Consider the following 25,133-nt stretch of genomic DNA (forward strand, 5'->3'; position numbering starts at 1 on the left):
TCTGTGGGTAGATCATGGAGGTAACATTAAACTCCGAAAAAGAGAGGGTGATCGGCAGGTGTTTAATCTAAAAACCCTGGACGATGTGAATGGATTAAATGTGACTGTAACTTTTGTGTTTTGAGAAAAATGATTTTTAATGCAATTAATATTTACTACCAGAATGTAAGAGGGTTAAACACTAAAATTTCTGAGTTTTATGTTAACAATAGTGAATCAGAATACAATATTCTGTTGATTACGGAAACATGGTTACAATCTCATGTTGCTAACAGCGAGCTGTTTAGTAGGGATTTTAATATGTATAGAAAAGATCGTGGAGGTACAAGGAAAGGAGGAGGCACATTAATAGCTGTTAAAGGTTCTATAGTATGAAGACAAATAACGTTAGATTTTGGTGATACTGAAGCAGTTTGTGTAAAAATTATAGTTAATGGTCACAGTTATGTAATAATGTCAGTGTATTTTCCACCTGCAACCAAATTGGAAGCATATTTGGACTTCTATAGATTGTTTGAAGTTAATAAGGACCTTTCCAATTTAGATCTTATTATAGCTGGTGACTTTAATTTGCCATTAATTACTGGTGAGCAAAGTAATCTTGTAAATTTTGGACCTGCATATAGATCCTTAGCTGAGTTTATGTCACTCTATCAGTTGCACTTGGTCAGTAATATTCTTAATGCAAATGGAAATACACTTGATCTTATTATTACGAATGTTAACACATTAACAGTATATAGAGATGAGTGCCCCTTAATTAAGGAGGATAGTTATCATCCTGCAATTGCAGTCACGCTACTATTAAAGAGAGAGCGTAGCCATGTTTCACAACAACCTGAACAACCTAAGCAGTTATTTGACTTTAGAAGGGCTAATTTCTTTTAAATGTACACTGACTGACAGAGCAAATGCAACACCAAGAAGGAGTGGTCAGAACTTTATGCCAATTGCAGGGTAGACTGACGTCACTGAGGTATGCTCATGATGTGAAATGCGCCGCTGTGCTGCGCACGTAGCGAACGATAAATGGGACACGGCGTTGGCGAATGGCCCACTTCGTACTGTGATTTCTCAGCCGACAGTCATTGTAGAACGCGTTGTCGTGTGCCACAGGACACGTGTATAGCTAAGAATGCCAGGCCGCCGTCAACGGAGGCATTTCCAGCAGACAGACGACTTTACGAGGGGTATGGTGATCGGGCTGAGAAGGGCAGGTTGGTCGCTTCGTCAAATCGCAGCCGATACCCATAGGGATGTGTCCACGGTGTAGCGCCTGTGGCGAAGATGGTTGGCGCAGGGACATGTGGCACGTGCGAGGGGTCCAGGCGCAGCCCGAGTGACGTCAGCACGCGAGGATCGGCGCATCCGCCGCCAAGCGGTGGCAGCCCCGCACGCCACGTCAACCGCCATTCTTCAGCATGTGCAAGACACCCTGGCTGTTCCAATATCGACCAGAACAATTTCCCGTCGATTGTTTGAAGGAGGCCTGCACTCCCGGCGTCCGCTCAGAAGACTACCATTGACTCCACAGCATAGACGTGCACGCCTGGCATGGTGCCGGGCTAGAGCGACTTGGATGAGGGAATGGCGGAACGTCGTGTTCTCCGATGAGTCACGCTTCTGTTCTGTCAGTGATAGTCACCGCAGACGAGTGTGGCGTCGGCGTGGAGAAAGGTCAAATCCGGCAGTAACTGTGGAGCGCCCTACCGCTAGACAACGCGGCATCATGGTTTGGGGCGCTATTGCGTATGATTCCACGTCACCTCTAGTGCGTATTCAAGGCACGTTAAATGCCCACCGCTACGTGCAGCATGTGCTGCGGCCGGTGGCACTCCCGTACCTTCAGGGGCTGCCCAATGCTCTGTTTCAGCAGGATAATGCCCGCCCACACACTGCTCGCATCTCCCAACAGGCTCTACGAGGTGTACAGATGCTTCCGTGGCCAGCGTACTCTCCGGATCTCTCACCAATCGAACACGTGTGGGATCTCATTGGACGCCGTTTGCAAACTCTGCCCCAGCATCGTACGGACGACCAACTGTGGCAAATGGTTGACAGAGAATGGAGAACCATCCCTCAAGACACCATCCGCACTCTTATTGACTCTGTACCTCGACGTGTTTCTGCGTGCATCGCCGCTCGCGGTGGTCCTACATCCTACCGAGTCGATGCCGTGCGCATTGTGTAACCTGCATATCGGTTTGAAATAAACATCAATTATTCGTCTGTGCCGTCTCTGTTTTTTCCCCAACTTTCATCCCTTTCGAACCACTCCTCCTTGGTGTTGCATTTGCTCTGTCAGTCAGTGTATAAAATGTTCGAGCGAATGGATTGGTCTAGGATTGTAGAATTTACAGACGCTGACCAGGCTGTTGAGTATTTTTATGTTCAGGTACACACTGTATTTTGTGAAACGGTACCAATGAAGAATTTTCACACAAAGAAAAAGTATCCTCCATGGTTTACTAAAGACATAATAAATGACTTGAAACTGAAGGAAATCCACAGAAAGCGAAGGAAACATTCAGAGTATAATAGGGTAATATTTAACCAATTAAGGAGAGAAATGAAACATATGATCAGTAAAGCGTATAAGAATTATATTTCTAGACTTGAAGAAAATATCAAAAGTGATGTTAATCAATTCTGGAGCTATATGAAATGCAAAAGAAATACCAAGGAGGGTCTGCAACAGGGCATGAAATTTAACAATATCTTACTTAATAATAATAAAAGTATAGCTGATGGCTTTGCAACCTTTTTTGGATTGGTATATTCGAAACCTCCACCAACCTATGATATTCCTGATTCATCTGATGTATATGTTAATTATCCATTATCTTTAGAATTAGTGGATGAAAAGGAATATATGTTAGCTATTAAAAAATTAAAATCTCAAAGGTCATGTGGTGTTAATGGAATACCGCCGTACGTACTGAAAGCATGTTCTAATGTGTTGGATTTTCCCTTACGAGCCTTATATAACATTGTGGTAAAAATGCAAACCTTTCCAGAAGTATGGAAGATAACGAAAGTGTGTCCAGTTTTTAAATGTGGGGACAGTAAAAATATTGAAAACTATCGCCCTGTTTGTATTTTGTGTGCACCGGCTAAAGTATTTGAGCAAATAATGTACACGCGTATATTTAATCATGTGAGGGTCGGTATACGTATCAATCAGCATGGTTTTATGCCAGGTAGATCAACTATGACTAATCTATTAAAATTTATACAATATGCGTATGCCGTTTTGAATAATCAAGGATAGGTCGACGTAGTATACACAGATTTTTCCAAAGCCTTCGACAAATTAGATCACAGCATTTTAATGAAAAAATTGTCATGCTTTGGTCTAACCCCTCCTTGGTTAAAACTGCTTGCATCTTATCTTAGTGCACGGAAACAGTATGTTTACTATCATCAACATGAGTCTTTCGCATACAATGTTACTTCTGGTGTACCACAAGGGTCTAACCTTGGTCCTTTATTCTTTATTTTATATATTAATGATTTGCCCACTAGAATTAGGTTTTCTCAGTGTTTATTATATGCTGATGATGTCAAACTTTATAAAGAGATAAAAAATGTTGATGATATGTTGAAATTACACTATGATTTGGATTACTTATACGCATGGAGTATTGAAAACTGTTTGCAACTTAATATAAATAAATGCTGTTTCCTTCAGATTTCAAATAAGAAAAATACATTGAATTATAAATATAAAATTAATAATGAACTCAAAGTTGTTCACTCTGGTAATGACTTAGGGGTAATTGTTACAAGAAATTTATCATTCAAGGAGCATATTAATACAATGGTTAATGATTCCCATAAGAAATTGGGTTTTATAATTAGAAATTCAAGAGATTTTTCTAACACGTATGCACTCACCTTATTATTCAATAGTATTGTCCGATCAAAACTTGAGTATTCATGTATAATTTGGTCTCCATGTTATAAATCTTATCAAAATCAAATTGAAAGGGTGCAGAAACGCATTTTTAAGATATATTTATTATAAAAAATTTAAGACATTCCCCTTTAGAAATTATGTTTCATATGGATTTTTGTTGAATGAATTTAAATATGTATCGCTAGCCAGTAGGCGTGTAATAGCTCAACAAATTTATCTCTATAAGATGGTTAATGCATTAATTGACGATAATAGTTCGCTTCACGAGTTATGCTTTAATGTTAGAAAAGGAAATTTAAGATTTTGGCAATTGTTTATTACTCCAGTCTCCAAAACTGTGTTTTTTAAGAACTCTCAGTTTATCAATATGTGTGAAACATACAAAAACTTAATTAATAAGTATCATATAGATCTTGACTTACCGGGCGAGTTGGCTGTGCGCGTAGAGGCGCGCGGCTGTGAGCTTGCATCCGGGAGATAGTAGGTTCGAATCCCACTATCGGCAGCCCTGAAGATGGTTTTCCATGGTTTCCCATTTTCGCACCAGGCAAATGCTGGGGCTGTACCTTAATTAAGGCCACGGCCGCTTCCTTCCAACTCCTAGGCCTTTCCTATCCCATCGTCGCCATAAGACCTATCTGTGTCGGTGCGACGTAAAGCCCCCTAGCAAAAAAAAAAAAAAAAAAAAGATCTTGACTTTGCTTATGAATATGACACATATGTAAATATATTAAAAGAATTTTTCTTGTCGAAGTGATTTGTTTATATGTATAATATTCACATGATTTTGTTACAGTTTTTTTTGTTTGATTTAATAGCAGGCTTCTGTATATGATATTATATTGTTTCTTCCATTTCATACAGAGCATTATCATCTCATTTACATAGCTTTTTCACATTTTCTTCTTTTTGGTATTTCTATGTTATTTGTTCAAATAATTTGTAAAAGCCACCTATAATTGGAGTGTGTCTCTGTTGGTGGCACATTTATTAAATAAATAAATAAATGTATTATTTTTCTCTCTTTCTGTATGGCTATTTGTCTGCAATAAATATATTATTATATTTGCAAAGAAAGTTTATCAGAAAGTGCTACTTGTGTTGTAAAAGAGAAAGGATTGAATTCTTTAGTGTTAAGAGAGGTGATAAAAAATGTACTTTTATTTTATAAGGATTAGCATATTGTCTGTAGTAATTTATCTCATGAATCGATGATTCCCAGTTTTACAGGTGAACATCTTATCTAATGAGGCCAATAAATCTTGATTGATCTCCATTTTGATTAAAGACTTTGAGGATACTAATTGCTTGGTTAAACAAGCAAGAAAGAACAGAAACACACTCACTAAATACAGCTATCAGGATGTTATCCTCTTCATTATTCAAGTCTGTAGTGATTGATAGTGAAGATATAGATCCCCTAGTTCTTTTAGCAAGATTAAGCACAGCCTACCAAAAGGTTTCCTTCCTGAAGCCTGTGGCCTTAATTAAGCTACAGCCCCAGCATTTGCCTGGTGTGAAAAGGGGAAACCGCAGAAAACCATCTTCAGAGCTGCCAACAGTGGGGTTCGAACCCACTATCTTCCTAAGTACTGGATACTGTCCGCACTTCAGCAACTGCAGCCATTGAGCGTGGTCATACCATTATCTTACCACTTATTTCACCAAATGTAAATTTAATCTTTTATCGTTGCCTCTAGCAATTCAACAGCACACCAGCATTTGTTATGAACATTTACCACGAAGTTCAGTGGTGGCATGGCATTAAGAAACATCGAGTGCAGTGAGGATGCAAACAAAGCCAAAATAACCTGATTACAGTGCCAACATTCATAGATCCTGCTCCTGAAGCACTAATGAAGTATATATCTTGCAAATGTAAGATAGGGTGTGGAACAGCATGCAGTTGCAGAAAAGCTGGTGTAAAATGCTCATTAATTTAATTAAACCGTCATAGAGAAACGAAGTGCAATGTATACAGTATGATGTTCTTGACGAGTCTTTCAAGAAGGTTGATGTTAATTTTGTGTGACTATTTCTAGCCGGGTTCAGCCTTTGTAAGGCAGACCCTTGGATGAGGGTGGGCGGCATCTGCCATGTGTAGGTAACTGCGTGTTATTGTGGTGGACGATAGTGTTATGTGTGGTGTGTGAGTTGCAGTGATGTTGGGAACAGCACAAATACCCAGCCCCCAAGCCAATGAAGGTGGATGATGTTGAATCACCTACTGAATCAGTTTTTCCTCAATACTGAAAACAATGACCACATTTCAGTTTAAAAAACAAAAACAAAACAGTGGTAGTGATAGGGAATCCGAAGAAAATTTTAGCATGAAAGCCAGTAGCCTACTAATACTCAAAAAGAAAAAAGATTTTATCGATTCTATTCCATCAATATCTGGAGCAAACGCAAGAAGCCATACAAAACAACACCTCTGAGTTACTGTGGCCTACAACGAACACCATGTAAAAAGAATGCCCCTTGAATTCTACCTCAAAGGTTGGTATGAATATTAGTTTATGCAGAATCCGTTTGAAATAATAATGCAAAATGTTTAAAAATGAATGTTAACCCTCTCAGCGGTCGTGCGTCTTTAGTTTCCTTTTTGTACACATACAAATGTCATTTTAGTGTCTTTATCACCACAGGGTTTTTAACAATTGGCTTGGCAACTGAGGGTGATAAGTGATATATGGTACAGAAACTTGCCACTTGATTAACCCAATCGCATCATTTGACGACCCTAGCTCGTCATAGTCACTCATGGCATATGAATCAAATGACGAGCTCTGCTCGCGGCGATGCACAGCTGTACATCAATCCATATAGTTCAGTCAATAACCCACAGACGCCACTTGTATGCATTCTGAGCTGAAGTTTACACATGTGGCTTCGGTTTTTTCCCTTTCACCAGGTTCTCGCACACTTCCGGAACAAGAGATAAGAGAATCTTTTTTCACATAATTTCGCTCATGTCAGTTGCCATCACGGCGTCAAGCAGATATGCTGGTGTTGATGAAGAAGGAATACGAAAGCTAATAGATAGAGAGTGATATTGAAGGCAGTGATGTTTGTGACGACGAAATAGACCCTGAAGTCCTTAGTTCGAGTACTAGCGATGCGTATAATAGTTCTGATGACATGGAAAGTGAAGCAAATAACGACGGTGTGCCGAGTCTTTCGAAACGAGCTCGTACCTCGGCACATACTAACTTGACTGACTGGAACTGGACAAAAAGTGACAATAAACCTGTTGTACATAAGTTTAGTGAATACAGTGGGGTTAGTGAAAATTTATTGAAAAAGTTTGATACGCAGCCACTATCTGAACTCTCAGTTTTTTGTGAATACATGAACCCTTTGTTTGACAATATATCTGTCGAGACAAATTCATATGCAGCAAAACAGTTGAGCAATCCTGACAGAAAAAAGTTGAAAGACGATGACAAATGGTTTGAGACTACACCCGACGAAATTAGGGCATATTTTGCGTTATACTAATGTCACAAGTGCGAAAGTCAAGAATACAGTTATACTGGAGTAAAAACAGGTGTATAAACACTCCTGTTTTTCGTGAAACCATGAGCAGGGGAAGATTTATTATAATTTCACGATTTTTACATTTTGTTGACGATGAACAAGTCGATAGTAGTGACAAACTAAGAAAGATTAGGCCTATAATACAACATTTCTGCTCCAAATTTTCAGAATTATATTTACCTTCACAAGACATTGCTCTAGATGAGAGTCTAATGAAATTCAGAGGCCGCCTTTCATATGTCCAGTGTAATAGGTCTAAACGTTCTAGGTTTGGAATAAAAATTTACAAAATTTGTGAATCAAATTCTGGCTACTATCTGTCTTTCAAAATTTATGTAGGTGATGATGTAACGGATCCAAGTCTGCCAGCGAGTACAAACGTCGTGGTCAACATGTGTGAACCCTTGTTAGGCCGAGGACATACATTGTTTTTAGATAACTGGTATTCTTCCCCAGATTTATTCAAAAGGCTACATGACAAGCAGATGAATGTAATTGGAACTGTTAGACAGAACCGAAAAGACATGCCTCGCGATATCAGTTAGAAGAAACTAAAACGTGGAGAGTATGAGACGTGGGCTGCCAACAGTATGTTGTGTGTGAAGTGGAAAGATAACAAGGATGTTTGCTTTCTCACCACTAAACACAAATCAGCTGACATGACAGGGACAGGCAAACTCAGGCGAAAGAGCGGACAAACTCCGAGGGAAGAAGCGATAAAGCCCAAGTGTGGCCTTGAATACCAGAAGGGGATGGGTGGTGTTGACCTTCAGGATCAGGTTACAGCTCTGTTCTCCGCCATGCGACGCACAGTGTTAGGATATAGGAAAATATTCTTTTATCTCCTAGATATGTGTATTTTCAATTCCTTCACTGTGTATCACAAGATCGCTGCTAACAGAAAGACGAGCTACACGGACTTCCGAACTAGCATTGCGCAGCAGCTACTAGAGACTGTTCAGTTGCCGGAGTACTCGGTTCGAGGTCGACCTTCAGCGAGCACCACCCCAACCAGATTACAAGCTAAATCATGGGCCCACTTTCCCATGCGTATTCCCCCTACAGAGAAGAAATCAAAAGTCACAAGAAGGTGTGTTGTGTGCTACAGCCGGGGTAAAAGAAGTGAAAGTTGCTGGCAGTGCAAAAAGTGTGGCGTAGCTCTTCACTTAGAAGAATGTTTTGAGGTGTACCACACCCAGCAGACGTACTAAAATAGCGGCATTGGTAAGTTTATTACTTCTTTATCATGCATGCAAATTTTCAGAAAGGAATATTTACTGGTTGGTTTTGTATGATTTTCTAAATAATAGTGTGATGATGACGGCCGCAGAGCGGTATTTAAATGTGATTTCTTAGTGAACTCCTATGGTATTTAAATGTGAGGCGAATGGGTTAAAGAATCAAAATAAATTGAATAAGTGCAAAAGAAATTCCTTCCTTTATTAATTACAAAAGAAAATATCACATTCATAGGACTGTTTCATTAAAACTATTGATAGTACAAAAATAACACGAAAAGGACCTTACTTATTGCAAATTGTATCTGTCCTCTATCTTGCTGATAACAACGTGGTAATTCATTTACCATCTAGACAGTAGTGATGTCATATGATTAATTAAAAATTTTCATTTAACTTATATTGATACACAATGATTGCTGCTAGGACAATTCTTTTTTTTGTTGCTAGTGGCTTTATGTCCCACCGACACAGATAGGTCTTATGGCAACGATGGGATAGGAAAGGCCTAGGAGTTGGAAGGACTTCTGCAGGTCCATCAAAATCCTCGTTTACACCCTGTATCACCTCGTTTCACCCAAATTATTGTCCAGCTTTTGAGTTTTAGGAGCTGATTGTAAACCAAGGGAGGTAGTTTGGGTGAATAGGGCGGATGTGAAAGAAGTGCTAACTTTTCTTTACCCAAATTTTGCATGTTGACATGGAAGAGCTCTTATTGTATCTATTCCAAGTTGTTGTTTTTGTTCCCCAAAGGTGCTGTGTAATATTCACCAGTAACTGTTCTCCTGTCCTCAAAATAGTCAATCTGGAAAATTATATTTGCTTCCCAAGTAAATGGCATCATCACTTTTCCAGCAGATGGAACACTTTTTTTCTTTTTTGGAGCCAGTTCACTTTGTGCAGACAGGTCTTAAAGTTTGTTATGTAATTCTGATAAAAGAGAAAAAAATGGTTTATTAGTTTTCTACTAAAATCCCTTCCTATGAAATATTTTTAGTTTTCAAGTTTCACATATGATACCTTCTCCTGTGCTGTCATATGGAAATAATCAAAGTCCTGTGCATATTGTAAGCAAGCTCTAAAACTTACGGGATGCTTAAGAAGATAATCGTCTTCACATGTTGTTATACTGATTTCTGAGCGTCATGTCCCCTTAACTACGTTTTGCCATCATGGATGGTTTTCAGCTCTTCTTAAGGTCTGCTGAAGAGGTGAACCAGTGAGCTTCTTAATTTGGTCAATTCATTTGCATGCTGTCCTTGGTCTTTTTTTTACCTTCCCTTGCATGATGCATTTCTCAAGATTTTCTCCTTGTGATGTGCCTGAAGAACTGAAGGATCCTCTGATTGACAAGAAGAAAGATGTTTGGAAATGTTAAGTTGCTTATATATATATATTCATTCATTCATTTTTCATCCATTGTACATGCACCATTCTGTGCCAACACCACATCTTGAATGCATCGATGTGGTGTTTGTCTGTGGCCTTTAGGGTCCATGTTTCATAACCATGTAGAAAAATGCAGAAAACAAGAGCTTCAACAAGGCGAATCTTTGTGTTTGTTATTCTTCTGTTCTTCCAGATCGTAGCGAGTTTTTTCATGGCAACTCTCCCTAAGTTGATTCATCGTCATATTTCTGCCTTACAGCTTCCCAGGTTGCAGATTGTTGATCCAAGATAGTGAAAATCATGTCCTACTTCCAGTCCCCTTAATTTACCTGTGAGCTGAATCTATAATCCTTGGTCAATTATCCCTTACATACTCTGAAGAATTCTGAATCACTTGCCCTTGTCTTCACAGCGGCTCTGTGTGATGGGACACCATATTCTGCAAGCACCTGCCACATCATCATCTAGTGAACACTGTTGAAAGCCTTTGTATAGTTGAGGAAGCAAATGAAAACAGGAACACAAAGCTCTCTAGATTTCTCTACTATTTTTTGATGTTGAAAATTTGTTCTGGGGTCACATAGCTGTGAGCTTGCATTCTGGATATGATGGGTTCAAATCCCACTGTTGACAGCCCTGAATATGGTTTTCCATGGTTTCCTGTTTTCACACCAGGCAAATGCTGGAGCTGTGCCTTAATTGCACCCACGGCAGTTATCTTCCCAGTCCTAGCCCTTTCCCATCCTTCGGTCGCCGAGAACCTTCAGTATGTTACTGTGACGTTAAACCACTACCAAAAAAAGACCTTCTTTTTCTGTGGATATGTGAGGTAATATGAAAGTCTTAAGACAATGATTTGTAACATGCAATGTGATTTTACTGGCATGAGATATGGGTGCTGTGGTATGGTAGTTAGAACAGTTCTTAATAGGCATTTTTGTGCACTGAGGAGGGAGCCTCTCCAATCCTGTTCCCTCTCTCCAGTCTGCCCCACTCCGTTACACAACATATAGAGCACTTCTATACCTCGCTCTCCTATCTCTTTTAACATCTCTCTGGTTATTTCATCAGCACCTAGGGACTTGCCTAATACAAGTACTTTTTCATTGTACGTCACTAAATTCATGGTTTTGTTTAGTGGTTATTAAGTAAAAGACAGCTAAAAATACAAGAATTTAGTAAAATACTGGTGATAAGTGTGAGAATTTAGCAAAATACTGCTAAAAGGTACACAAATATAGTGAAATACTGCAAAAAGTACTAGTATTTAATAAAATACTGCTAAAGTGATCCTCGAGAGGTTTGATAATGTTCTCAGTTTTGCTCCTTAAGATTGGGGTTCTAATGCACACAGTTGTATTGGACTTCAGTCTTTCACAGTACTATTTCTATCTTAAAACTGATTCTTCTTTGTCCACAATGAATTTACCATTTTTGTAATCTGTCACCCATGTTCAAAGTTCAAATTCATTTGTAAGGCTGGAAATTTTTCTGAAGAGATGTTGAGTCTGATTGTGAATGAGATAATACTGGTTCTTCAGTGGCTTTTTTTTAGTCATTATTGTTATAACGTGTGAATGCTTTTGGACATTTATATTGAGACCATTGCTTTCCGTTAGTCTGCCTAGCTGAGGTGGTGAAGAAATGCTTGGTTCAGACAGAAGTATGTGGGTTTGATTCTCTGACAGGAAGATAAAAAATTTAGAAATAAGGTTTCTGCTTATGAAGAGGCATATGACCCTGTGGTTCACTCAGTGTACATCAGAAATGAGTACCAAGTTAATTCCTTGGGACAAAGGTATTAGGCCACCTAACCATTATATCCCTCACAGTGTTTAGTTTGTGAATGGTGGAAGCCTTTAGCTTCCACTCTCCAAGGGCCTTCATAGGCTGTACAGAGATGGCTTTGTGTTTTTTCTTCATCACTTTTAAGTTGTGTGAAAGTTCATATTTTCAATGCTCTGTCCTTTTTGGAGATTATTTGATTGTGTATCTTTCCTTTCTTATCTACAGTAGCAATATTTCGTCCCATTTGTGAAGTCTCGGATGTGATGGGTGTGAGATTGGACAGCCCTGTTTTAATGAACTAATTCAGTATCTCCCACATGGTTTCTGTTACTGTCAGGGGCCTTGTGTGTGGAACGATACCAATTGAAGCAGTGGGTAATTGCCTATTAAAGTAATTGTCTTATTAGTCACTTGGAACGATTGTATTTATTACGTTCTATATTGTTCTCTTTCATTGTTGGTGCATTCTACTAGTGCCATCTCCGAAGTAGTTGTGGGTTGAAATTATGTGTGTTGAAAGTAGTGTGTCTTTGCCACCAAGGAAGTGGTATCCATTTTACGTAGTGGCTGTCCATTCTGTGTGCTCAATTCAGACAGTTCATGTAGGAATTGTGTGGAGATTATGATAATGGTAATGGACATAACTATTTGTAACCAATTAGCAAATGGTGTACTCTTCTTTAGAACAGTTTTACAACTGGGTGCAAATGAATAGGTGATGAAAATCAAGGAGATAGCTCTCTCTTTTATATCTAATAAAGTGATGCTTTGAGTACAGTGTGGTTGACAGCACAGTCTACGGTGGTAACAAATCAGCCTCTTCCTTGGAGGCTTCTGGTTCGATTCTGGCCAGGTCAGGGATTTTAACCTGGAACTGAGGGTTGGTTCGAGGTCCACTCTGATTACATGAGAACAATTGAGGAATTGTCTGATGATGAGATAGCGGTATCGGTCTAGAAAGCCAAGAATGAGGCCATGAGGATTTGTTGCGCTGACCATGCATCACCTTGTAGTCTGCAGGTCTTTGGGCTGAGCAGTAGTTGCTTTGTAGTCCAAAGACTATCAGGGCTCTAGTGCCATGGGGTTTGGTTATAAAAAACTAAATTGTGATAGTAAAGAAAACATATTTTTTATCTTTTCCTCATTTACAGTATTCTTTTTCTCTATTGAAGGACACTCGGTTTGTGAGGGAATTCCATTTTTGCAGATATTTTCCTTTCTGTTAATGAAAGCTTTAGATTGAAAATGTTTTCACAATATGATGTTAGATAGCATTGCTAGAGAATTTGTAGTCAGTCATTTAAACCCTTCTCAATGGGATACAAAGTGTCTGTATCACATTAGAGCATCCTCCATTGATCATACTAATTTATTGTACATACAGGGAAATATCTGTGGCAGGTGTTATAGAGGCACATACAAATCCATGGAAAAGTTCAGTCATGTTATGATGACTGTTTTGGGTCTTTGGTATCGGTGTTACAGTCAATTATTTGGTTCTTAAATATTGAAAGATTAATAGTGCAAAGAAGTTCACAAAAAAGACATTGAAAGAATATTGCATTGAAGAAAAATGATTTAAATAGTTAGATGAACTTTTATTAGTGTGCATTGTCCAAATACATTGAATTAGACGTGTTTGGCATTGACAAATGACTAATACTTGCACAGTAAATTTAAACTACCAAATTTGAGTTGACATTGCTGTCTTTATGACTGTTAGCATAATATAGGAATCTGCATAGGTTTTTAATGCTTGATGATAAAGTTTTGATGTGAATATTGATTTTTGAGATAAGGGAAGCTTACTTCCTGAACTGTTGTTTTTGGAAGGTGGTACATGAGGCTAGCACCCCTTTCAGAATATCGTCACCGAGCTCGATAGCTGCAAATTTCTATAAAATAATTTTCCGCCTTGTCAATACTTTATACACTTTTATTCTATTGAATTACCGTACATGTACATGTTTCGAGAGCCTCTGCTCTCTTCCTCAGCGGTGCCAAATACTAATTATCTTAGGACTATGGTTCATTGGTATCATATTTCAATTATATATTAAAATATATGAATTTTAAATTAGTTACAATATTACTCAAAGTTTTTCTTTTGCCCATTTACATTGTCATTTGTCACATATTTTACCAGAATTTTACCAATCATCAATGATAAAATCTAATTAAATTAATCTCTCTGTGTTAATTTATGTCCTTATTAATATCTGAAAATAGTAACTCTTTCTTCATCTTCTATAAAATCTATCTCTATCCTGAATTATAAAATAACAAATAATAAATAGCCACTTTGTAAATTAAATTAATAAACTACATTTATGAAGTTTGTCATTTTTTAAAAATATTTCTTCTCTCTTCTTTCTTAACGTCTGCTTTAATTTTCTAGACTTCTTATGAATCAGAAATTTTCTCCTCTTACTCTCTTCCAATTCCTTAAATAAACAAAACCAAACAAACTAAAATTTAGAGACTTTTTACGAAAAATTAACGACGACTCAGATATTTGGAGAATTCTCATTTAGGTCTATTTACTTCATTCCTTTAATTTATCCACAAATTGAAATGATGTGATGTTTGTCTGAACCCAAACAATATGTCCTCCTTCCCTCCTTGTTGCTACTTTGCTATTGGTTGCACGATGATCTGCTCGTTGTTTCTAACCGTCAAATTCCTTAAATAAACAAACTAACAACCAACCTTTAGCGACGTGTTTTTTATATCTAGATGTTCAGAGAATTGTATTTTACTTACTTCAGTTCGTCTTGATGTCAAATTTTAACCTTGCTCTCAATATATACTTGTGCGAGTTTGAAAACAAACGTGTTCTACTCTCTGCTGTCAATGACCTTGTTGTGCTCGCTGCTACTAGTCGCTGTGCTGCCGGTTACGTAATGTTGGGGGTGGAGGGGAAGCGTACTTGTGGCTCGGAACTATTTCTTTCTCTCTCTCTTTCTTTCTTTCCTTCCTTATAAGATTGTATGCCAATTTGTACATCGCATTTTCTTCATTTAATGGTTCATTTAAGTTGTTTTCATTATTGTTTCTCTGATCAATATATATATTTATCTTCTCCAGAACGTCCATTAGTTTTCCTTTTGTTGTCGTGTGCAGAAGATATGGAAATTCTGCACACGACAACAACAAAAAAACGAATGGACGTTCTGGAGAAGATAAATATATATATTGATCAGAAAAACAATAATGAAAACAACTTAAATGAACCATTAAATGAAGAAAATGCGATGTACAAATTGGCATACAATCTTATAAGGAAGGAAAGAAAGAAAGAGAGAGAGAAAGAAATAGTTCCGAGCCACAAGTACGCTTCCCCTCCACCCCCTACATTACGTAACCGGCAGCACAGCGACTAGTAGCAGCGAGCACAACAAGGTCATTGACAGCAGAGAGTAGAACACGTTTGTTTTCAAACTAGCACAAGTATATATTGAGAGCAAGGTTAAAATTTGACATCAAGATGAACTGAAGTAAGTAAAATACAATTCTCTGAACATCTAGATATAAAAAACATGTCGCTAAAGGTTGGTTGTTAGTTTGTTTATTTAAGGAATTTGACGGTTAGAAACAACGAGCAGATCATCGCGCAACCAATAGCAAAGTAGCAACAAGGAGGGAAGGAGGACATATTGTTTGGGTTCAGACAAACATCACATCATTTCAATTTGCGCATAAATTAAAGGAATGAAGTAAATAGACCTAAATGAGAATTCTCCAAATATCTGAGTCGTCGTTTTCTTTTTCGTAAAAAGTCTCTAAATTTTAGTTTGTTTGGTTTTGTTTATTTAAGGAATTGGAAGAGAGTAAGAGGAGAAAATTTCTGATTCATAAGAAGTCTAGAAAATTAAAGCAGACGTTAAGAAAGAAGAGAGAAGAAATATTTTTAAAAAATGACGAACTTCATAAATGTAGTTTATTAATTAAATTTACAAAGTGGCTATTTATTATTTGTTATTTTATAATTCAGGATAGAGATAGATTTTATAGAAGATGAAGAAAGAGTTACTATTTTCAGATATTAATAAGGACATAAATTAACATAGAGAGATTAATTTAATTAGATTTTATCATTGATGATTGGTAAAATTCTGGTAAAATATGTGACAAATGACAATGTAAATGGGCAAAAGAAAAACTTTGAGTAATATTGTAACTAATTTAAAATTCATATATTTTAATATACACTGACTGACAGAGCAAATGCAACACCAAGAAGGAGTGGTTCGAAAGGGATGAAAGTTGGGGAAAAAACAGAGACGACACGGACGAATAATTGATGTTTATTTCAAACCGATATGCAGGTTACACAATGCGCATGGCATCGACTCAGTAGGATGTAGGACCACCGCGAGCGGCGATGCACGCAGAAACACGTCGAGGTACAGAGTCAATAAGAGTGCGGATGGTGTCCTGAGGGATGGTTCTCCATTCTCTGTCAACCATTTGCCACAGTTGGTCGTCCGTACGAGGCTGGGGCAGAGTTTGCAAACGGCGTCCAATGAGATCCCACATGTGTTCGATTGGTGAGAGATCCGGAGAGTACGCTGGCCACGGAAGCATCTGTACACCTCGTAGAGCCTGTTGGGAGATGCGAGCAGTGTGTGAGCGGGCATTATCCTGCTGAAACAGAGCATTGGGCAGCCCCTGAAGGTACGGGAGTGCCACCGGCCGCAGCACATGCTGCACGTAGCGGTGGGCATTTAACGTGCCTTGAATACGCACTAGAGGTGACGTGGAATCATATGCAATAGCGCCCCAAACCATGATGCCGCGTTGTCTAGCGGTAGGGCGCTCCACAGTTACTGCCGGATTTGACCTTTCTCCACGCCGACGCCACACTCGTCTGCGGTGACTATCACTGATAGAACAGAAGCGTGACTCATCGGAGAACACGACGTTCCGCCATTCCCTCATCCAAGTCGCTCTAGCCCGGCACCATGCCAGGCGTGCACGTCTATGCTGTGGAGTCGATGGTAGTCTTCTGAGCGGACGCCGGGAGTGCAGGCCTCCTTCAACCAATCGACGGGAAATTGTTCTGGTCGATATTGGAACAGCCAGGGTGTCTTGCACATGCTGAAGAATGGCGGTTGACGTGGCGTGCGGGGCTGCCACCGCTTGGCGGCGGATGCGCCGATCCTCGCGTGCTGACGTCACTCGGGCTGCGCCTGGACCCCTCGCACATGCCACATGTCCCTGCGCCAACCATCTTCGCCACAGGCGCTGCACCGTGGACACATCCCTATGGGTATCGGCTGTGATTTGACGAAGCGACCAACCTGCCTTTCTCAGCCCGATCACCATACCCCTCGTAAAGTCGTCTGTCTGCTGGAAATGCCTCCGTTGACGGCGGCCTGGCATTCTTAGCTATACACGTGTCCTGTGGCACACGACAACACGTTCTACAATGACTGTCGGCTGAGAAATCACGGTACGAAGTGGGCCATTCGCCAATGCCGTGTCCCATTTATCGTTCGCTACGTGCGCAGCACAGCGGCGCATTTCACATCATGAGCATACCTCAGTGACGTCAGTCTACCCTGCAATTGGCATAAAGTTCTGACCACTCCTTCTTGGTGTTGCATTTGCTCTGTCAGTCAGTGTATAATTGAAATATGATACCAATGAACCATAGTCCTAAGATAATTAGTATTTGGCACCGCTGAGGAAGAGAGCAGAGGCTCTCGAAACATGTACATGTACGGTAATTAAATAGAATAAAAGTGTATAAAGTATTGACAAGGCAGAAAATTATTTTATAAAAATTTGTATATAAGTCAGTACGGACCAAAATGGTGAAAATAGTCAACTCGATAGCTGCAGTCGGTGCGACAGATATCAAGTAGAAATTCTAAGTTCCCATGGAGGGAAGTATTCGGGAGATAGTGGGTTCGAACCCCACTGTCGGTAGCCCTGAAGATGGTTGTCCATGGTTTCCCATTTTCACATCGAGGCTAAAGAAATGAATTTCATTTTATGGGTCCGTATTGAACTTTGATTATACCAAATTAAAATAATAAGTTAGTTACTTCTACCTTTTCAATACAAATTAAATAGTGTTTATTAAATAAACATTTAATGTGACTAGTTTCGACCTATTTACATCTTCAGCCATATCACCTGTAAAACAACGTATTTGAAACGCAGTGGTTTTAAATATGGCCTTTGCTTGACACTATGAAAATTGTTTTTAGAATTTCCTTAGAAACACTCTTGTTCACTTAGCTGTAGGAATATATGAGAAGAAGTCTTTTATATTCTTCGTAGTATTTAAGAGCGTAGATACAAGTTGAAATTCGCAATCTTGATGAGGTATGGAATTTGGCATATATGCATAATGTTTTTTGTAGTAGAGAAGTAGTCTTTTGATATTCTTTGTATCACAGTAAAGTGTACTTTTAAATCACTTATAATCTTGATACCAATTATATCAAAAGACTTCTTCTCTACTACAACAACATTATGCATATATGCCCAATCCATACCTCATCAAGATTGTGAATTTCAACTTGTATCTACGCTCTTGAATACTACGAAGAATATAAAAGACTTCTTCTCAAATATTCCTACAGCTAAGTGAACAAAAGTGTTTTTAAGGAAATTCTAAAAACAATTTTCATAGTGTCGAACTATGTTTTAAAACCATCTTTAAAATGACTGTGTTTCAAATACGTTGTTTTACACGCGATATGGCTGAAGATGACCTTTAAAAAGGTTGAAACTGGTTACATTAATGTTTATTTAATAAACACTATTTAATTTGTACTGAAAAGGTGGATTTAACTAACTTATTATTTTAATTTGGTATATTCCCATTTTCACACCGGGCTGTACCTTAATTAAGGCCACGACTGCTTCCTTCCCATTCCTAGCTCTTTCCTGTCCCATCGTCGCCATAAGACCTATCTGTGTCGGTGCGACATAAAACAACTAACAAAAAAAATATATCGTCCATCGTGGAGCACTTTTTTCTATGTTAATAGTGACCAGGTTGCTAATATTAGTAATGTATCTTCACATCGTTAATACGTCTAGTTGCTTACTTGTCAACTGCGTTTACATTTGAACTATTCTTTGTACTTAATTCTTTGTTGTTTTGGTCTTTCTCGTGTCATCCATATTTATTTGTTCATTGTTTGTATTTGATTAAATATTTCCTTTATGCCGGTATTTGTCTTAATTGGACGTAAAAATATATAGTATTGACTAGGAGGATTAAAATAGTTTTGTAAAATTTTGTAAGAAGTTTATGATGGTAGTTCATTCATAGGTATTGTTCTGCAAGAAATTTATTCTGTCATGTGTTGTCTTTATCAAATGTCCTGCTGTTCAGCAGAATGGTCACTGTAGTGGCTCTCAGTTCGGAGGATCCTGGGCACGTTTCCTGGTCAGGTTCTGGTTTACTTATCCAAGGCTTTTAATAGGGTAGATCATAGGAGATTACTGACAAAAAATGAGGGCTATTGGACTAGACAAAAGAGTGGATGCATGTTTGGCTAAATTTCTAGAAAATAGGGCTCAGAAAATTAGAGTAGGTGAAGTGTTATCTGATCATGTAATTATAAATAGAGGGGTCCTGCAGGTCACTATTATTGGACCTTTATGTTTTCTTATGTATAAATGATATGAGTAAAGAAATGGAATCACAGATGAAGCTATCTGTGGATGATGTTACACTGTATAGAGTAAGTATTAAATGAGTTGCAGGATTGTGATTGACTGCAGGGGGACCTAGACAGTGTTGTGAGATGGACAGCGGACAATGGTATGATGGTAAATGGGATGCAAAGTCAAGTTTTAAGCCTCCCCAAGAGGAAAAGTCCTCTCAGTTTTTAATTACTGTGGTGATAGTGCCTCATGGAAAACACTGTGAGTACCTAGGTGTTAATATAAGGAATGATTTTCATTGGCTTAATTGTATAAATGAGGTTATTAAGAAAGGTTACAGATCTCTTCACGTGGTTATGAGAGTATGTAGGGGTTGTAGTAAGGATGTAAAGGAGAGAGTGTGTAAGTCTGTGATACAATCCCATTTAGAGTATGGTTCCAGCATACAGCATTGAGGACTACTTGATACAAGAACTGGGAAAGATCCAATGGAAAGCAGCACATTTTGTTCTGGGTGATTTTCTACAAAGGAGTAGTGTTACAAAAATGTTGCAAACTTTGAGCTGGAAAGACTTGGGAGTAAGGAGACAAGTTGCTCAACTAAGTGGTATGGGAATCAGTATCTATAACTGGTATGTTTTGAGCTGTCAGTGGAGTGATGGCATGGAATGATGTTAGTAGACGAATAAGCTTGAGTGGAGCTTTTAAAAGTAGGAAAGATAATAGTAATGAAGATAAAGCTGGAATTCAAGGGGACAAATTGGGCCAAATACTCATTTATAGGATGAAAAATAAGGGATTGGAATACATTATTGAGGGAAATGTTTGATACATTTCCAAGTCCTTTGAAAACTTTTCAGAAAAAGCTAGATCAACAATTAATAGGGAATCTGCCACCTGAGCGACAGCCCTAAATGATGATTGATTTAATTGGATCTGATTAAATCCTCTTGCTCCGGGACTAGGTGTTCTTTTCGTTTTAATGGAATAGTACCACAAAAATTTAAATAAAGGAAATCAAAATCCGAAGAACCAGAAAAGGTTCACCACAAGAAACACAATAAATTAAAACTTATTTACATAACTCGGCCTTGGGCGTCACCAAAACACGACACAGTCAACAATAACAAGAGATCATAACACATGCTCATCTCTGTTAAGCATCAGACACGATTATTACAGTCTCAGGATGAGAAAGATAAAAAGGCATGGCCCCCAAATGACAAGATTAAAAGAACAGGAAACCATGCAATAATGATGTAACAATGAGCAGAATATGCGAGCAACAAGAATTCAAGCTTCATAAACCGATCTAGAATTTAAATACTAACGTATCTCCGAATTCATTTAAAATTAATTTTTAATAATTAATAGAAAACAAATTTAATAATAGTAATAATAATAAATAAATACAATTTCTATTATAAATCTGAGCAGACCGCTTAAGGAAAAGAATGTGAAACAGACGAAATGAGCACTATAATTTAAAGCGTCCGCCGTTCAGGAGAGATTAAAAGAAAAATATATATTTTAAGAACAGTGAAATTAATTAAACAGAATCACATTAAACATCAAGAGAAGGTTTGGATCTACTACAGTAGAATTCCATTAGCCCGGCATCCAACAGTCCGGAACGCCCGATTGTCTGGTACCATTCCAGAATTTTTAAAATGTTATTATCTCTTAATAATGATCTCTCGTGATCAATTTGATGCATTATTTGTCGAAACCAATCGAAGTGTATTTTTTATTATTTCAAAGTTAATAGTGCAGATGTATGTGATACAATCCATTTGTTATGCATTGACTTACTTAAATATCTCTACAGTATCTCTGGAAATATTCAGCCTAGAAGGCTGTGTGCTATACTGAATACTGGAAAGCCAACCGTATGATAAAAAAACAGATTTCAAAAATTGAATGTATGGGCCACGTTCAAAAACGGGTGGGAACATGCCTTCAAAAATTGAAGTGTACAGAAGGAAAAGAGAAGTTGTACTGTAGATGGAAAGACTCTAAATGTTAAAGGAAGACTTACAGATAAAAACATCGATGAATTGCAGCATTATTATACACTGAAGAAAATGGAAATTGCAACACCCAGAAGGAGTGGTGCTACATTGCTGCAGTCGAACATGCAGGACGAGTGTTCGGTTGTAATTCGATGATTACACTTTCAGGTCCCTCTGACCGCAAGTTTGGACAACAATCAATACAGGATGTGCCCACCACGAGCTGCAATACATTGATGAATTCGTCGAGGCATAGAGTCAATAAGGGTCTGGATCGCTTCCTGAGGAATTGTGGCCCATGCTTGCTGCACTGCACGGGTCAGTTGTTCCAGAGTTGTGGGTGGCTGAGGACGGTTGGCCAGTTGTCGACCCATCATGTCCCACATATGCTCAATAGGACTGAGGTCCAGGGATCTGGCGGGCCATTCTAAGGTTGTGATGTCTTGGAGAGCTTCTCTGGAGATGCGTGCAGTGTTAACCTGGGCATTGTCCTGCTGAAACATCTAATTCGATGATTACACTTTCAGGTCCCTCTGATCGCAAGTTTGGACAACAATCAATACAGGATGTGCCCACCACGATACATTGATGAATTCGTCGAGGCATGGAGTCAATAAGGCCCTGGATCGCTTCCTGAGGAATTGTGGCCCATGCTTGCTGCACTGCACGGGTCAGTTGTTCCAGAGTTGTGGGTGGCTGAGGACGGTTGGCCAGTTGTCGACCCATCATGTCCCACACATGCTCAATAGGACTGAGGTCCGGGGATCTGGCGGGCCATTCTAAGGTTGTGATGTCTATGAGAGCTTCTCTGGAGATGTGTGCAGTGTGAACCTGGGCATTGTCCTGCTGAAACATCCCATTAGCAATGTTCGCCATCTTAGGGACAACCACTGGATTGAGTACCCTATCAACATACTGTCGAGCAGTCATAGTGCCCTCAACAAGCATTAATTGTGATTTCACATTAAAGCCAATAGCTCCCCAGACCATAATGCTTGGTGTTGGCCCCGTGTGCCTGTCGACAATAAGATCTGGGCGGCCCCTTTCCCCGGTACGTCGGCGCACACGATTCCGGCGATCATTGCAGGCAAGACAGAAGCGCGATTCATCACTAAAGACGACCCTATGCCATTCGTCGACCCACGCCGATCTTTCTCGACATCAGGCCAGCCTTACACATCACTGTTGTGGGGTCAATGGAACACCTTCTGCAGAGACACGGGCTCGTAAACCAGCTGCACGCAGGCGATTACCAACTGTTTGTTGTGTAATGTGGGGTGCCACAGCTGCTCGAATTTGCGCTGCTGTTGCATGTGGTTCCATCCGGGCCATCCGAATGATGCGGTGATCCTCTCTCACAGTTGTTTGTCGCGCTGGCCTGTGCCAGGTCTACAAGTGTGGGTACCTTCATTTGACCACTGCTGCCATACACATTGTACCATAGATGCCTGTCGGCCAACACCTGCAGCGATAGTCCTTAGCGATAATCCAGCCTCACACAGCCCAATTATCCGAGCCCTCTCAAACGGCGACAGTTGCTGATAGCGTGCTATTCTCTGTCGTCGAGGCATGTTTGACGGGGAACACTTCTCTGCACAGACTGCAAGTCAACTACGCTACACCAGCGTCCGTATACTGGAGTTGATTCCTCCGCGACCAATCACGTGGGGAGACCTATAGCAACAATCCAATGGGTCTGATACTTTGATCGTTTACATACTTACATGGCATCGTTCCATATCTTGAAAATCAACACAATTTGCAATTTTCATTTTCTTAAGTATAGAATGGCAATAAGTAGGGGCAGTATTTTTTGGTAATAGTGATAAGCACGAAATTTTTCATATCTTCCTTCTAGCCTTTATATGACCTTGTAGGTACCATACCGTAACGTATTTTAGCAAAATGAACTCACGAAATATCGCAAAATCTGTTTATTACGCGAATAGCGCAAATAATCACGAAATATACCCCACTTGGTAAGAAAAATGCGAAATCGTATCGGAAAAGATCTCCAATAAACGTTTAAATGCTCTTGAGAACTCGACTATAGTAGTTTCCTTCTCAGTTGATTGATAGCGCTGTATATTCTCTACACAAATGCACACAAAGCGATGAGCCCTGTGTATCGGAAGTATGTGTATTCAGTCAAATACAGTAGAGACAATACGCGACACTTACGGATTTAGCCTTGCTAAAATGCGAGACAATTCGACGGTGGCGCTCCTGGTGACTTGACCTGAAAAAATCGCGCTAAATTCAAATATCAATGGAAATGTATATACGGAAATGGATAAATAAATTACGTCTAGAAAGAAAGTGTTATTGAGATATTAACTTCGAAGTTGTTAAAGCAATTTTGGATAAATGAATGAAGAATTATTTAAAAGGTTATTATTCAAAGACTGAAATTAGACATATAAACAAGATGTGAAATAGACTGCTGTGAAATGGCTTGATCTTTCATTTATGCATTACTTTTTTAGCTTTAGCATTCCTTCCTGAACTCTTATGGTTGGTTTTGTCTTTTTTTCTCGTTTAAAAACATTGTATCATCACATTAAGACACTTGTCAATAAAAATATCGGCACATTCCTTACACATATGATGCAATGAATTAACATTTAATAGCTGGACAATTTTCCTCTTAACATGAAGCCTACTAATAGAAAGAAAATCTATAAAATCCCGGCTTTAATCTGAGAAGAGGGATAAAAGAAAGAAAAGTATGAAAATGTTGTCGATAGTGATGCTTTGAGGAGTATTTACGTACAATTAGAGTAAAAATGTAACATACCCTTGGCTGTATAGTTGAGGATTTTTAAAGTCGCTGGCCTGGAAATGATCTGAACAGACCTTATAATTCTTATATAAGTGTTACGTCCCTTCTTTCCTGTACACATTATCCAAATCACTTATGTGACATTTCAAAACCCACAGATCACACTTACAACAACACATCGGTATTGAAGGTTAACTGCTGCACTATACAATAAAATGTGCGTATTACATTTTATGCCAGTTAAAATATGGGTCGAGCAGGTCAGAAGATTATGAAGTACTATAAAAATCTCTGTCACTGGAAGAATATATATGCAAACACAATATTACTTACATGTTCTTGTCACGAGGGAACTTAAAGAACGACCGCGCATTTTTCTCTACTTCGTAATTACTGCAGCCAAACACAGCACATACCTTTCCCCTCATGTTGAGAGGAGATATCAAGGAATGACACACACTACTATTTATTTATGTCAACTCACTGAAAACGCATAAATAACACCAAAAACTTCACACAAAAATACACGTGCTCTTATGAGAGAATCAGTACTGTTCAGGTCTATCCACTAGAGTGAGCTCCAGTAGTTGTCCCCCGATATCTCGCTCAGTGTCGTGTATTATCTATACTGTATTTGATTCAGTTCCGCGATCTCTAAGGCAATCATTAAAAATCGATTTCTGTTATCGATCACAGCAAATGGCGTTGTGGTCGTAGCAAGATCGGTTGTAGATACAGCAGTGCGCATTATACTCTTTCGCATTGAAAGTTCGCCACTTATGAACCTTTATCAGCAAATGCCCAGCATTTAAGTACAAAAATGCTGAAAACTA

At 38.9% G+C, this 25,133-nt stretch overlaps 1 protein-coding gene across 8 annotated transcripts in view; it reads left to right on the forward strand.

Moving 5' to 3' along the window:
* The window catches only part of LOC136877043 (lysophosphatidylserine lipase ABHD12), a 159,332-nt gene that overhangs the window by 11,331 nt on the left and 122,868 nt on the right, over positions 1–25,133 (forward strand). For 2 of the 8 annotated variants that reach the window (XM_067150848.2, XM_067150855.2), the window contains exon 1: positions 12,240–12,505. The exons of the other annotated variants lie outside the window; for them this stretch is intronic. The gene's annotated coding sequence lies outside the window, so the exon portion shown is untranslated. Of the gene's footprint in view, positions 1–12,239; positions 12,506–25,133 lie in introns of those variants that run through there. 8 annotated transcript variants of the gene reach the window in all.

Source organism: Anabrus simplex, chromosome 7 (assembly GCF_040414725.1).
Source record: "Anabrus simplex isolate iqAnaSimp1 chromosome 7, ASM4041472v1, whole genome shotgun sequence".
In the NCBI taxonomy this organism is placed as follows: Eukaryota; Metazoa; Arthropoda; class Insecta; order Orthoptera; family Tettigoniidae; genus Anabrus; species Anabrus simplex.